Source organism: Bos javanicus, chromosome 29 (genome assembly GCF_032452875.1).
Source record: "Bos javanicus breed banteng chromosome 29, ARS-OSU_banteng_1.0, whole genome shotgun sequence".
Taxonomy (NCBI): Eukaryota; Metazoa; Chordata; class Mammalia; order Artiodactyla; family Bovidae; genus Bos; species Bos javanicus.
This window is the reverse complement of record NC_083896.1, coordinates 15,313,628-15,328,627: the sequence shown is the minus strand read 5'-3', so window position 1 is coordinate 15,328,627 and position 15,000 is coordinate 15,313,628. Positions and strand designations below refer to the sequence as shown.

Sequence of the window (15,000 nt, the reverse complement as noted above, 5' to 3'; positions counted from 1 at the left end):
GTCTCTTCAATTAGTGGTGCTGGGAAAACTGGACACGTATATGCAAAACTGGCTTCCCAGGTGGCTCAGACAGTAAAGAATCTGCCTGTAATGCAGGGTACCTATATTTGATCTTGGATTGGGAAGATCCCTTGGAGAAGGGAATGGTTACCCACTCTAGTATTCTTGTCTGAATTATTTCATGGACAGAGGAGCCTAGAAGGCTACAACCCATGGAGTTACAAAGAGTCAGACATGACTGAGCAACTGACACTTTTCACTATATGTAAAATAATAAAATTAAAACATTTTCTCACACTGTATACAAAAATAAACTCAAAGTGGATTAAATACCTGAATATAAGACCAGAAACCATGGAACCCCCAGAAGGAAACATAGGCAGAATTCGCTGACATAAATTGTAGCAATATTTGTTTTTGACTCTCCTAAGGCAAAGGAAACTAAACAAAAATTTTTAAAATAAGACCTAATTAAAATTTAAATTTACTGCCCAGCAAAGGAAACCTTTGAAAACAGAGAAAGATAACCTACTGAATGAAGGAAAATGTTTGAAAATTATATGAATGATGATCAGTTAATACCAAAATATGTAAATAGGTTATACAACTTAATATATTTTTAAATTTTCTTTTATTTTTAAACTTTACATAATTGTATTAGTTTTGCCAAATATCAAAATGAATCCGCCACAGGTATACATGTGTTCCCCATCCTAAACCCTCCTCTCTCCTCCCTCCCCATACCATCCCTCTGGGTCATCCCAGTGCACTAGCCCCAAGCATCCAGTATCGTGCATCAAACCTGGATTGGCAACTCATTTCTTACATGATATTTTACATGTTTCAATGCCATTCTCCCAAATCTTTCCACCCTCTCCCTCTCCCACAGAGTCCATAAGACTGTTCTATACAACTTAATATTTTAAAAAAAGAACCCAGTTAAAAACGGTCAAGAGGATCTGAATAGACATCTTTGCAAAGAATACATACAGATTCATACAACAGGAATACATACAACAGGAAAATGAAAAGATGCTTAACATCACTAAGCATCAGAAAAATGCAAATTAAGACCATCCTGAGATATCACCTCATACCTGTCAGGGTGGATACCATCAAAAAATCTGCAAATACATGTTAGTGAGAATTTGGAGAAAAGGGAATCTCAATATACTGTTGGTGGGAACATAAATTGGTGCAGCCACTATGGAAAAATAATGATTTCTTCCAAAAACTAAAAACAGATATACCAAATGATCCAACAATTCCTCTCTTGGGAATATATACCTGAAGAATGAAAACACAAATTCAAAAAGATACATGCACCCAATGTTCATAGCAGCATTATTTACAATTTCTGAGATAAGGAAGCAATTTAAATGCCCATCAAAAGATGAATGGAAAAGAAGATATGGTATTATACATACAATGGAATATTACTCACTCACAAAAAAGAATTTTTTTCCCATCTGCACCAATATGAATAGCCCTGTAGGGTATTAAGATTTGTGAAATAAATCAGACAGAGAAAGACAGATATTGTATTTTATCACTTATATGTAGAATCTGAAAAATAAAGAAATACAAGAAAAGAGAAAAAGAGACTCAAAGATACAGAGAATAAATTAAGAGTTACCAATGGGAGAGGCAGGAAATACTAGGGGTAGGAGATTAGGAGGCACAAACTGTGCATTTTCTACTGTGTAAGCATAAAATAAACTTAGGGATGTGTTGTGAGACATGGGCATTATGCTCAATGGTTTATAATGACTTTGAATGGAATATAACCTATACAAATATTGAATCACTATGTTGCGCACCTGAAGCTAATATAATATTGTAAATCAACTCTAGTTCAATAAAAAAGGAGAATAAAGTACACAGGAAAATGAAGCTAGGAGAAAATATGACTTTCAAATCAAATAAAGTATCATCTCTGTCTTTGATCTCTCCCATGCAAAGACAGACGAGGTGACACTCCTTAGTACTCCAACTATGGTTCCCAGACTTAGCAAACAAAAATGCAGGGTATCCAGTTAAATTTAAATTTCAGATTAGCAATGCACCTTTTTTAAGTATATGTACCAATTATTTCATGGAACACTTTCATGCTTAAAATTATTATTAAAATTATCTGAGGTCAAATTTGATCGGATATCCTGGCAATTCTATTTCTAACAACATCTTAGGGTTGTAGCATATTTAAAATTTTAAAGTATCAACTTTGAAGGCAGGGTCAAATTCCAGCTCTGATACTTCCTTGCTTATAAAAAAGCAGGTTTACCTCTCTGAGTTTCACATTTAATAAACTAGAGATAATAATTGTACCTATCTGCAAACTGTTGGAGAAAATTAAATGAGTTAAAAAAATATAACTCACTAGCAGAGGACTTCTAACATCAAACTGTAATTGTCTATTCATCTTTCTTTCTCATAGACTAAGAGATATCTGAGAACAAAATGAGGCTTCCCAGGTGGCTCTAGTGGTAAAGAACCCAGTTGCCAATGCAGGAGACATAAGAGTTGCAGGTTCGATCCCTGGGTCGGGAAGATCCCCTGGAGGAGGAAATGGCAATCAGCTTCAGTATTCTTACCTGGAAAATCCCATGGACAGAGGAGCCTGGAGGGCTATGGTCCAGAGGGTTGCAAAGAGTCAGATATGACTGAAACGGCTGGACTTAGCATGCACACAGGAGAACAAAATAAGTCTTTTCTTTAACACACATCTAACATTATAGCATTGTTCTTGACACATGGTATATACTCAGCAAATACATGTTGAATACATGAATCTTTAGTAGATTTCTCAGTCCCCCTGAAATATGATTTATATTACTTTGTTCCACAGCATGACCTTCATTAAAAATAAAAAAAAAGTAAAGCCCATTACTGTCCTTATCAGAAATCATCTAAGAAATATCCTACTAGCAGACGTTAGGTAAATTAACCATTCTATTGTCTTCCGAGGCTCACTTTTCTTGCCTTTGAAATTTGGGAGACATAATACGGGAATCCTTGCTTCATAGACTAGACTAAAATCCCTCAAGTGCCAAGGTAAGACTCAGAGTGGATGGTTTCTCTGAAATGGCCTGTTCTGAATATTATTTTCTGTTCTTGTTGCTCCTTTGCTTATGATGGCGATAGTTTCTGCACCTTTTCCTTCTTAAACTAGACAGTTAGGTAATGCCATGCTCCAAAACACAATTTTCATGGACTCCACTCTTACATCCTGTTCTGGGTCAAGCTTTTTCAATTTTATTTTCTTAACCATCTTCCATCTACCAACTATCTAAAGTCTAATTGCAATGAAACTGAAGTAGGGATTGTTAGCCATGGTTCTAACCTAATACTGGTTCACTCTCCTTCCCATATGCCTAGAGCATTTTCTAAGGTTGTAAAAGCCTCACAGAAGACTTGACAGTTACTCTAATTAGAAGCAATTCTGTTTATTCACTTGTCTCTCATTCTCATTTCAATATCTGCTTGGAAAAAAAAAAACCAGGAAAATAAAACTGGAAACGAGTTTGTGGTTCCTGTTTTTTATACTTTTGTATAATAGAAGGTGTCCTACTGACTAAAACTCTCATTTATTACTACCATGGTGTTTAGGTGGTTTAGTCACTCAGTCATGTCCAACTCTGTGGCCCCATGGACTGAAGTCCACCAGGCTCCTCTGTCCATGGGATTTCTTAGGCAAGAATACTGGAGTGGGTTGCCATTTCCTTCTCCAGGGGATCTTCTTGACTCAGGAATTGAACTCGGGTCTCCAGCATTGCAGGAAGATTGTTTACCTACTGAACCAGCTATGAGGAGCCAAGATGTTTATAAATGGTCTCTAAATGTTATGTTCTCATAACATACCTGCTGTGTGAGTATTTTTCCTCATTTTATGTGTAAGAGAAGAGTCAGATAGATGAGGTAACTTACCCCCAAAACACAGTCCTGGTAAGCGTCTAAGAGATAGACTCAAAATACACATCTGTTATTTGAGAGTCCGATATATTTGACCCTATGAGATTTTAAGGACAGTATTATTGTTTAAGGAAAACCCTGAGTCCAACTCCATGTTCTGTTGTTGGTTTCTTGAAGGCACTGGGTCAACACAATTGATTTCATTCATTTTAGTTCAGTTATGCATTTCCTAAATATCTGCTTCATATAAGGATCTGCATAGAAATAAAAGTTGAAAATGAAATGGTTTAAGTTCTTATTGAATTGAGAAGGTGAAAGAGGAGATTACACACACACACACACACACACACACACACACAGATCTTCACTACAAAATAAGATAGGACAGGTCCTGTAAAACAGACATACAGAAATGGAGATAGAAACAGAGGAGAAAGAGAAATTTTTTACAGGGAGAAAGAGGAAGAAAGAGAATTTGGGCAAGACATTCCCCCAAAAAGGTGGTTTATCTTAAAGCTTTAGAGACAGAGTTCTTGGATTATTAATAGAGGAATGCAAATTTTAGTTCTACCAACAAACACAAAGATATAATGACCATCGGCAACAGTTTTGACCACTGGCAGCCTTGGTTTCCTCAACTTCAGGCGGAGATAATAATATTTACTTCCACCTAGTAGGAGGGTTCTGTTGTGAGAAGCAGATTCCTTAGATAGCATATATCAACCGAGTACATCTCCTGTATGCTATCAAGAATGTGTGCACTCAATAAAGACTAAAATGTAAAATGAAAGAATTTGCATTTTAGATAAATAGAATATAGAATGAGAGGGAAGATTCTAAGTCTTCATAGATGAGGGGGCAGAAAACATGGGAGGGATACATTTTTGGAGAAGTATATAATTGACAGGAGGATGTAAACTAGTCAGAAAGAAAGGGATTATGATTCTGAGTATCAGGTTGGTGATATGAGAATAATCCGAGGGATGAGGAACAAGGCAGACACGATATGGGAACAGCACACCGAGCTGGAGGGGAGCTGGTCGAAGGGAGACCAGCAGATCTTGGCAACTACAGAGCTATGGTCTGGAAAGGGAAGAGATTAAATATAGTCTCATTCATGCTTTCACCACCCCTGTAACAGAGAGCTTGATAATGCCCTTCACCGAAATAAAGAGGAAAAAAAAAAAAAAAGAGGTGATGATTTTCAAGAAGAAAATCTTCAGTTTAGGACAAAGGAAACTTTAGTACATGAGTGTGGAGTTGGAAAAGGAAGTTAAATACATCAATAACCAGTTCAGTGCAGTTCAGTTCAGTCGCTCAGTCATGTCCGACTCTTTGCGACCCCATGAATCGCAGCACGCCAGGCCTCCTTGTCCACCACAAACTCCCGGAGTTCACCCAAACTCATGTGCATCGAGTCGGAGATGCCGTCTAGCCATCTCATCCTCTGTTGTTCCCTTCTCCTCCTGCCCCCAATCCTCCCAGCATCAGAGTATTTTCCAATGAGTCAACTCTTCGCATGAGGTGGCCAATGTAATGGAGTTTCAGCCTCAGCATCAGGCCTTCCAATGAACACCCAGGACTGGTCTCCTTTAGGATGACTAGTTGGATCTCCATGCAGTCCAAGAGATTCTCAAGAGTCTTCTCCAATACCACAGTTCAAAAGCATCAATTCTTTGGCGTTCAGTTTTCTTCACAGTCTGACTCTCACATCCATACATGGCCACTGGAAAAATGATAGCCTTGACTAGACAGATCTTTGTTGGCAAAGTACTGTCTCTGCTTTTCAATAAGCTATCTATTGATAGGTTGGTCATAACTTTCCTTCCAAGGACTAAGCATCTTTTAATTTCATGGCTGCAGTCACCATCTGCAGTGATTTTGGAGCCCAAAAAAATAAAGTCTGACACTGTTTCCATTGTTTCCCCATCTATTTCCCATGAAGTGATGGGACCAGATGCCATGATCTTCGTTTTCTGAATGTTGAGCTTTAAGCCAACTTTTTCACTCTCCACCTTCACTTTCAACAAGAGGCTTTTGAGTTCCTCTTCACTTTCTGACATAAGGGTGGTGTCATCTGCATATCTGAGGTTATTGATATTTCTCCCGGCAATCTTGATTCCAGCTTGTGCTTCTTCCAGCCCAGCATTTCTCATGATGTACTCTGCATATAAGTTAAATAAGCAGCGTGACAATATACAGCCTTGATATACTCCTTTTCCTATTTGGAACCAGTCTGTTGTTCCATGTCCAGTTCTAACTGTTGCTTCCTGACCTGCATATAGGTTTCCCAAGAGGCAGGTCAGGTGGTCTGGTATTCCCATCTCTTTCAGAATTTTCCACAATTTATTGTGATCCACACAGTCAAAGGCTTTGGCATAGTCAATAAAGCAGAAATAGATGTTTTTCTGGAACTCTCTTCCTTTTTCGATGATCCAGCAGATGTTGGCAATTAGATCTCTGGTTCCTCTGCCTTTTCTAAAACCAGTTTGAACATCTGGAAGTTCACGGTTCACATATTGCTGAAGCCTGGCTTGGAGAATTTTGAGCATTACTTTACTAGCGTGTGAGATGAGTGCAATTGTGCGGTGGTTTGAGCATTCTTTGGCATTGCCTTTCTTTGGGATTGGAATGAAAACTGACCTTTTCCCGTCCTGTGGCCACTGTCGAGTTTTCCAAATTTGTTGGCATATTGAGTACAGCACTTTCACAGCATCATCTATCAGGATTTGAAATAGCTCAACTGGAATTCCATCACTTCCTCTAGCTTTGTTTATAGTGATGCTTTCTAAGGCCCACTTGACTTCACATTCCAGGATGTCTGGCTCTAGGTGAGTGATCACACAATTGTGATTATCTGTGTCATGAAGATCTTTTTTGTACAGTTCTTCTGTGTATTCTTGTCATCTCTTCTTAATATCTTCTGCTTCTGTTAGGGCCATACCATTTCTGTCCTTTATCAAGTCCATCTTTGCATGAAATGTTCCCTTGGTATCCCTAATTTTCTTGAAGAGTTCTCTAGAGTAATTCTAAGAGTGGAGTGAGTGTTCACACTGGTCTAAATTCTATACTTTTTCTTATATAATCCTCACCACATGCTTTGTCATAAAAATTATAATTTTCATTTTCCAAATGAGAAAATCAAGGTTACTGAGGCTTAAGTAACATCTAGAATCATGAAGCTACTCTGTGAACAGCAAGAATTCAAGCCTGGTTGTTATTTCAACACCCATTATTTTATCTGCTACATGGTACTGTCTCCAAACCAGTCTGAATAAATGGCATCGATTGTAACCAGCTTAGTGTGCCACAGTAAGTAACAAACTGGATAAGGATATATAGTGATGCCTGCAGTATGTTGTAAATTAGTGTAAACACATTAGTTACTGTTTTACTAGTGGGAGTTTTGCTAATCATAGAGGTTAATCTCTACTAAACAGCCCACATTTCCCCATTCAATCTCCATAAGGATCAGCTCATTTTTTCAACAGTTAAGCTCTTAAATAGTCATGACTTGACTCTGCAAGGATCTGAACCAGGAAAGAAGCTTTTGTAAGGCTGTGGAGTATAAGACAAGAGAAGATTGTAGAATAAAAATGCTTGACATCCCCACATAAGGATGGAAAGTATGGTATCAACCTGGTTAGACCTGTCTTCTCTTGCACTGAGAATATCAGATTTACATGTCAGATGATACACTTATGAAGGCCATTGTCAGGCTCCCTTAATCTGAAAGAACTAGAAATTCAGCTTTTCTAAAGGGGACCATGGAAAATCTTTTAGCTATCCAGAACTAGTTCTCTCTAGACAGATGCCATATATATCTATATCTATACATATATATGTGTGCATCTATATATACATAGACACATATATATGCACACACACATATACCTATAGACATACACACACACATATATATGCTGTGTATACATATATATATACACACACATACAGAGACACACATATATATCTATAAATATATTTATTTATATATATATATATATATACACACACACAGACACATACATGGCATAGAAAGGACTTCATGCATGAATGAATCAAACCAAACACAGATAAACTCTCAATGTATACTTTGAACAGAAATGAATCTGCTTTGGGGAAAAAAAATACACAAACACAATATTGTCAGGGAGTTAAAATGAACATCTAATTCATTCACCCACAATTATTTAGCAAGAGTTAATTGGATGTTTACTATGTTTCAGACATTGCACCAAGTTCTTTTACAAATATTATGATGGATTATAACAAAACCCAGACAAGTTGAATGTTATCTTACTTTTACAGGTGAGGAGAAAAGTTTGGCAGGCTTTTCCAAAATCACATAGAGCAAGTGTTAGAATATGATTTAAATCTAGGACTGTTTGATTTCCACTCTAGAACTAAGTACTAATGATGAAAAATGAACAAGACAAGATCTTTATTTTCAAGTAAAAACACAGACTAGCTGAAGAGTCTGATTCATAGAAAGATATATTGCAGTGAAATGGAAATAAAATATAAGGTGTAACAATTGAGTTCACTTGGAGGAGACTTTACACAAAAGCTCAATTGTGATGGTGTAGTAGGATCTTGTCAGACAGAAGGAAGGAGAATGTATTATTATTTCAGTCAAAAATGACACAGATGCCAAGGCACGTTACCTTGAAGCATACCTACCGATGATATGGAGACTTTCATTTTTCTTTATGCAATAGGAACAGAGATTGAAAGCAGGTGAGAGGCTACAAATAAACTGGACTGTCAAACCAAAGTTCTAAATATTATCTTGGTGATGAGCAGAGAAAATAAGGAAGTTGAAGTGTATGAATTCCAGAATTCTTAAACTGTATGGCTGTAAAAGGAGGTATGGCTTAAAAGTTGACTGCTTAGAGGAAATACAGAAATATGCTGATTCTCCTTTTTAGTTTCCAAGACTGACATGAGTAAATGTAAAACCATCACACAAAGATGCATTAGTAAAAATGTCACTGCCTTTCCAGACAATTAGGGAAAGGAAGCAAGAGATATTTTTAGTTTCTGATTGTACTAGAACAACTATGAAGCAATTTGGTTCTCTAGTCTCACTACTTCATGGACCCATAGCAGCCCCCACTTTTAGCTATCCCCTCAAAGATGATGCACTTTCAATGCTGAAACTATGGCTAAGAACTTGGTCTCATTCTAAGTTAACAAACTGAATGAGTGGATTTTAATCCACAGTGTAGCTGTCTCAGGAAAGCTTCCAAGGCAAAGTAATCTTCATTAATAAAAAGGAAACTATGGTAACTAAACATAGAAAAATGAAAACATGTAAGCAGGAATCCAAAAGGTACTTATCATTGATGATGGTTGGCATATAGATGCAGGATACTTACAGCAGATCCTAGAGCTTATTCAAATACCATAAAAAGTATGTCCTCTGGTTTGAAAGAGCTCTTGTCCACATTGTAGTATCATCACATGAGCTCTCATAGAATTAGAAATGTGCTTAGTATGTCCTTGGAAGATAGTCTGCTAATTCAGTGACATTCAATTGAAATAATGAAGGTGAATAAAAGAAAAAAAAATCAAAAGAACAAATTTGAGAAGTTAGAAAAAAACTAGAGAACCAATGAATAGTAATTTTAAACAGACAATAGTTTTCCATGGTCAAATGCTGTATAGACTAGAACACCTTAATTCTCCAGTTAATAGCCAATACAAAAGAAAGATAAAATATTGAATTTTAATATATAAAACTGTAAAAGCAATGAGTCTAGAATTTGTAGAAAAATGTTTACTGTCTATATAAAGTCATCATTTCTCTTGGCTGTATCAAGCTCCCTCTTTTTTTCAAAAACATAAATAATTAATAACATTCAAACGTCATCTCTCTGGCAAAAAAAAAAAAAAACTATTTTTAATGCTAACCAATCTAAGTGAGCAAAAAATACTCTGTTGGGTTAGAAGAAAGAGACTCCTGGGGAGGAATGGAATTGAGATTCCTGTTATGTTTTCTGTAAGCTAATGCTTCTCAACCTTTGGAAATGACATCTTAGAGTCATGGAATCCGGCATTTACTCTGTTCTTGATTAAAACACATTTCAATTATCTGAATGTCTATTCACCAATTACACTGAGTTCTGCATTAATAGTGGACTTCCCTGATGGCTCAGAAGGTAAAGCCTCTGTCTATAATGCGAGAGACCTGGGTTCAATGCCTAGGTTGGGAAGATTCCCTGGAGAAGGAAATGGCAACCCACTCCAGTACTCTTGCCTTGAAAATCCCATGGATGGAGGAGCTTGGTGCAGGCTACTGTCCATGGGGTTGCAAAGAGTCGGGCACGACTGAGCGACTTCACTTTCACTTTCTGCATTAATAGCAAGACTGGCATTACCATCTTAGCATCTCTGGTGCTGTCGAAGCCTGTCTCATCCTGAAGTTGGAGCATATAGGCATGGCAAGGCCTGTACCACAACCACCCCACTACCCCCAGATATATTACTCTTCAGATTGAATGAGCCTTTCATCTCTTCTGTCTATGGTACTGTGCTATATAGGTTCAAATGTTATATAGCTCTGAATGTACATTCAGCTTGGGAGTACTCTAGTACCTGATGTTAAAAAAACAAAACAAAACAAAAAAAAACATCTATACAAGATACAAGAAACCAAAATTCATAGACATTCTGGATGCAGTGAGTTCAACACAAGCTCATTTACAAACAAATCTCATATGCCAGCAAATTAAAACTCTTTATTTCTTGAAAAGGATATTTACAAATTTATATGTGAGTTCTTAAAATTAGCCATTAAGACTTTGGAAATATGGACTCTATTGCTGTGGCCTTTATATAGGCCTATTAATTCCTTCTTTTCCAGCTTAAGATGCTTTATTTTAATTCTTTTTCTAACTATGCCACAAGAATATTGGAAAGAGTATAGGTTCTAGGTACAGACAAATTACCATTGAGTAGCAAAATAAACACTACCAACTTAGTTTGCTAACCCGTGCCTCACTTTCCCCACCTGTAACCTAAAGAAGTCTGAGTGCCGAAGAACTGATGGTTTCATATTGTGGTGTTGGAAAAATATCTTGAGAGTCCCTCAAACAGCAAGGAGATCAAACCAGTCCTTCCCAAAGGAAATCAGCCCTGAATATTCATTGGAAGGACTGATGCTGATGCTGAAACTCCAAAACTTTGGCCACCTGATGCAAAGAGCTGACTTTTTCATCATTGGAAAAGACCCTGATGCTGGGAAAGATTGAAGGCAGGAGGAGAAGGGGATGACAGAGGATGAGATGGATGGATAATGTCATACGCAATGGACATGAGTTTGACCAAACTCCAGGAGATAGTGAAGGATAGTGAAGGCTGGGGTGTTGCAGTCTGTAAGATTGCAGAGTCGGACACAACTTGGCAACTGAACAACAAAATCTAATGAAAAGGATACTGTCCACATATATTGTTATATATGTTAACTTCAGTTCAGTCATTTAGTCGTGTCCAATCCTTTGCGACCCCATGAATCGCAGCACGCCAGGCATCCCTGTCCATCATCAACTCCCGGAATTCACCCAAACTCATGTGTATTGAGTCGGTGATGCCATCCAGCCATCTCATCCTCTGTCCTCCCCTTTTCCTCCTGCTCCCAATCCCTCCCAGCATCAGGGTCTTTTCCAATGAGTCAACTCTTTGCATGAGGTGGCCAAAGTATTGGAGTTTCAGCCTCAGCATGAGTCCTTCCAATGAACACCCAGGACTGATCTCCTTTAGGATGGACAGGTTGGATGTCCTTGCAGTCCAAGGGACTCTCAAGAGTCTTCTCCAATACCACAGTTCAAAAGCATCAATTCTTTGGTGCTCAGCTTTCTTCACCGTTCAACTCTTACATCCATACATGACCACTGGAAAAGCCATAGCCTTGACTACATGGACCTTTGTTGGTGAAGTAATGTCTTTGCTTTTGAATATGCTATCTAGGTTGTTATAACTTTCCTTCCAAGGAGAAAGCATCTTTTAATTTCATGGCTGCGGTCACCATCTGCAGTGATTTTGGAGCCCAAAAAATAAAGTCTGACACTGTTTCCACTATTTCCCCATCTATTTCTCATGAATTGATTGGATCAGATGCCATGATCTTAGTTTTCTGTATGTTAACTTACCTTCTACCTGATCATTGCTTATTTAATGTTAGTTTTCATTTCAGTGCTAAAACATAGTATTTTTCTATCTGAACCCCGATTTGCTAAGGTCTCTAAAAGAAATTTATGGATGTTAGGAGCTTGTCTATAGAACTTGCCAATAAATCCAAATAATGTGAAACAGTAGGAAAAAAACATAGACTCACAAAATCAGACAAATCTAGATGAGCACTCTGCCCTCTCTCGATTTCTTAGCTATATGACTGTTAACATGCTTTTTAGCCTTTCAAACATTTAGCTTTCTTATCTCTAAAATAAGTAGTATAACACCATTTAAGTTTACTTCAGGCATTAAATGAAAGAGCAAACAAAGAAATGTCTAAGATTGTTAGTCTCTATCATTTTATGGCTTTCAAAAACAGCATAATGTTATAACTAGAGTAGATGCTACATAAGAAAATCTTTCTTAAGTTTAATGCTAGAAATTGAACTTAAGGAAATTTACAGGGATGTCCCAAAAGTTGATGAGATTTACTGGAAATGATTGTAGCTCTGCTGTATGGATTTGGGCAGTGTTACAGACTCAGAAGGCATTAAAGAACCCACAAACAGAAACAGACAGAACATTCCAGGATTCCAGGGTTCATGCAACCCAACCATCAAACGTATTCCAAGAGTAAGGCTGTTCATCCCTGTTGAGTTTGGCAGAGGAACAGAGAATTTGTGAGATATCAGTGCCATAGAATTAGAGTCTAAAACCTGGAATTAAGTCAACAATGGTATTTAGTTTTTTCCCTTTGTACTGAAACTCTATACTTGCACTGGAGATGAGACTATTATGATGTCCGTTTTGTTCCAAATCCCAAAAGAGATTTCTGGGAAAAAATAGATTTCAGGGACGTGGACAATGACTGGAAGACCGCAACTTGCATGGAAACTTTCCCCTTAATGCTAAGTGCCTGCTTTTTCCAGCCATCCGCGTGTACCTTGCCAGGTTTTCCTTCTTCCTTTCCTTTATTTTGACATTTAACAACTGATTTCCATCAGATCAGTACTGGTGGATCTAGATTACATCACCCCGTCTAACACCTTCAATATTTTTATTAGCATGCATCCTAATCCCCTTTCTGAAGGAGATCAGCCCTGGGATTTCTTTGGAAGGAATGATGCTAAAGCTGAAACTCCAGTACTTTGGCCACCTCATGTGAAGAGTTGACTCATTGGAAAAGACTCTGATGCTGGGAGGGATTGGGGGAAAGAGGAGAAGGGGACGACAGAGGATGATATGGCTGGATGGCATCACTGACTCGATGGACGTGAGTCTGAGTGAACTCCAGGAGCTGGTGATGGACAGGGAGGCCTGGCGTGCTGCGATTCATGGTGTCGCAAAGAGTCGGACACGACTGAGCAACTGAACTTAACTGAACTGAATCCCCTTTTACTGAAAATAATATAAGTGAAAGTGAAAGTCGTTCAGTTGTGTCCAATCCTTTGGCACCTCATGGACTATACAGTCCATGAAATTCTTCAGGCCAAAATACTGGAGTGGGTAGCTTGTCCCTTTTCCAGGGGATCATCCCAACCCAGGGATCGAACCCAGGTTTCCTGCATTACAGTTGAAATCATTACCAGCAGAGCCATAAGGGAAGCTCAAGAATACTGGAGTGGTTAGCCTATCCCTTCTCCAGCAGATCTTCCGGACCCAGAAATTGAACCAGGGTCTCCTGCATTGCAGGTGTCAGGGAAGCCAAAAAATTTATATAAGAGCTTGGTAATGCTGTGAGCAACTGCTTTGAGTAAATACAACATAGGGATAATCTCCAAAATAAAATATTTTATTATTTTCCAATACCTCACATTTTAGTGGCTTCATTGAGGTACAATTAATATACAATTCACTCCCTTAAAGGGTACGATTAAATGGTGTTAGTTCATTCACAGAATTGTGCAACCATCAGCATCAATTTAAAATATTTACTTCACCGTCTTCCTTCTCATAAAAATGCCCATTAGCCATTACTCTATCTTCCAATCCCCCACTGCTGCTGCTGCTGCTAAGTTGCTTCAGTTGTGTCCGACTCTGTGTGATCCCATAGACAGCAGCCCATCAGGCTCCACTGTCCCTGGGATTCTCCTGGCAAGAACACTGGAGTGGGTTGCCATTTCCTTCTCTGATGCATGAAAGTGAAAAGTGAAAGTGAAGTCTCTCAGTCGTGTCCAACTCTTAGCAACCCCATGGACTGCAGCCTACCAAGCTCCTCTGTCCATGGGATTTTCCAGGCAAGAGTACTGGAGTGGGGTGCCATTGCCTTCTCTGAATCCCCCACTAGGCAACCACTAATCTACTTTCTGTCTATGAATTTGCCTATTACATACTTTTCATAGAAAAGGAATCATATGCTATCCAGTCTTTTTAAACTGACTTATTTCAAGATACATCCCATTGTATTATATATCTGCATTACATTATTTTTGTTGACAAATATCCTATTCTATTGATATACCACATTTTATTTATCCCTTAATCAGTTGAAGAACAGCTGAGATTGTTTCCATTCTTTTTGATATAACGAATAATGTGTCTAAATTTTTCAGTGGACATATGTTTTTATTTCTCCTGAGTATGTACTTTGGAGTTTAATTGTCTAGTACCTCTATGTTGAACATTTTGAGGAATGGCAAAACTATTTTTGAATTGCTTTTGCAAGCCAATACTTTATTTTTGATGGGAAAAGATATTAATTTTATGTCTCAATTAATTACATTTTCTATTGTTATTAGGGAAAAGTGGCTCAGAGGGATCAAGGGCCAGCAAAGCCACATAATGAGTTAGTAAGGAAGCCATGTCCAAAGTTAGAATCCATTCTGCGACCTCTAGGCTTACATTCTTCCCCCCATACTTCTCTGGACAAGTTACACTGCACTATGTAATATTGTGGCCTTTGTCATTTCATCT

The 15,000-nt window shown here is 38.0% G+C and overlaps 1 long non-coding RNA gene across 3 annotated transcripts in view; it reads right to left on the bottom strand.

Annotated features, from left to right (window-relative positions):
* LOC133241074 (uncharacterized) overlaps positions 1 to 15,000 on the bottom strand; it is a 1,297,712-nt gene that overhangs the window by 672,652 nt on the left and 610,060 nt on the right. The gene's annotated exons all lie outside the window — the stretch shown is intronic.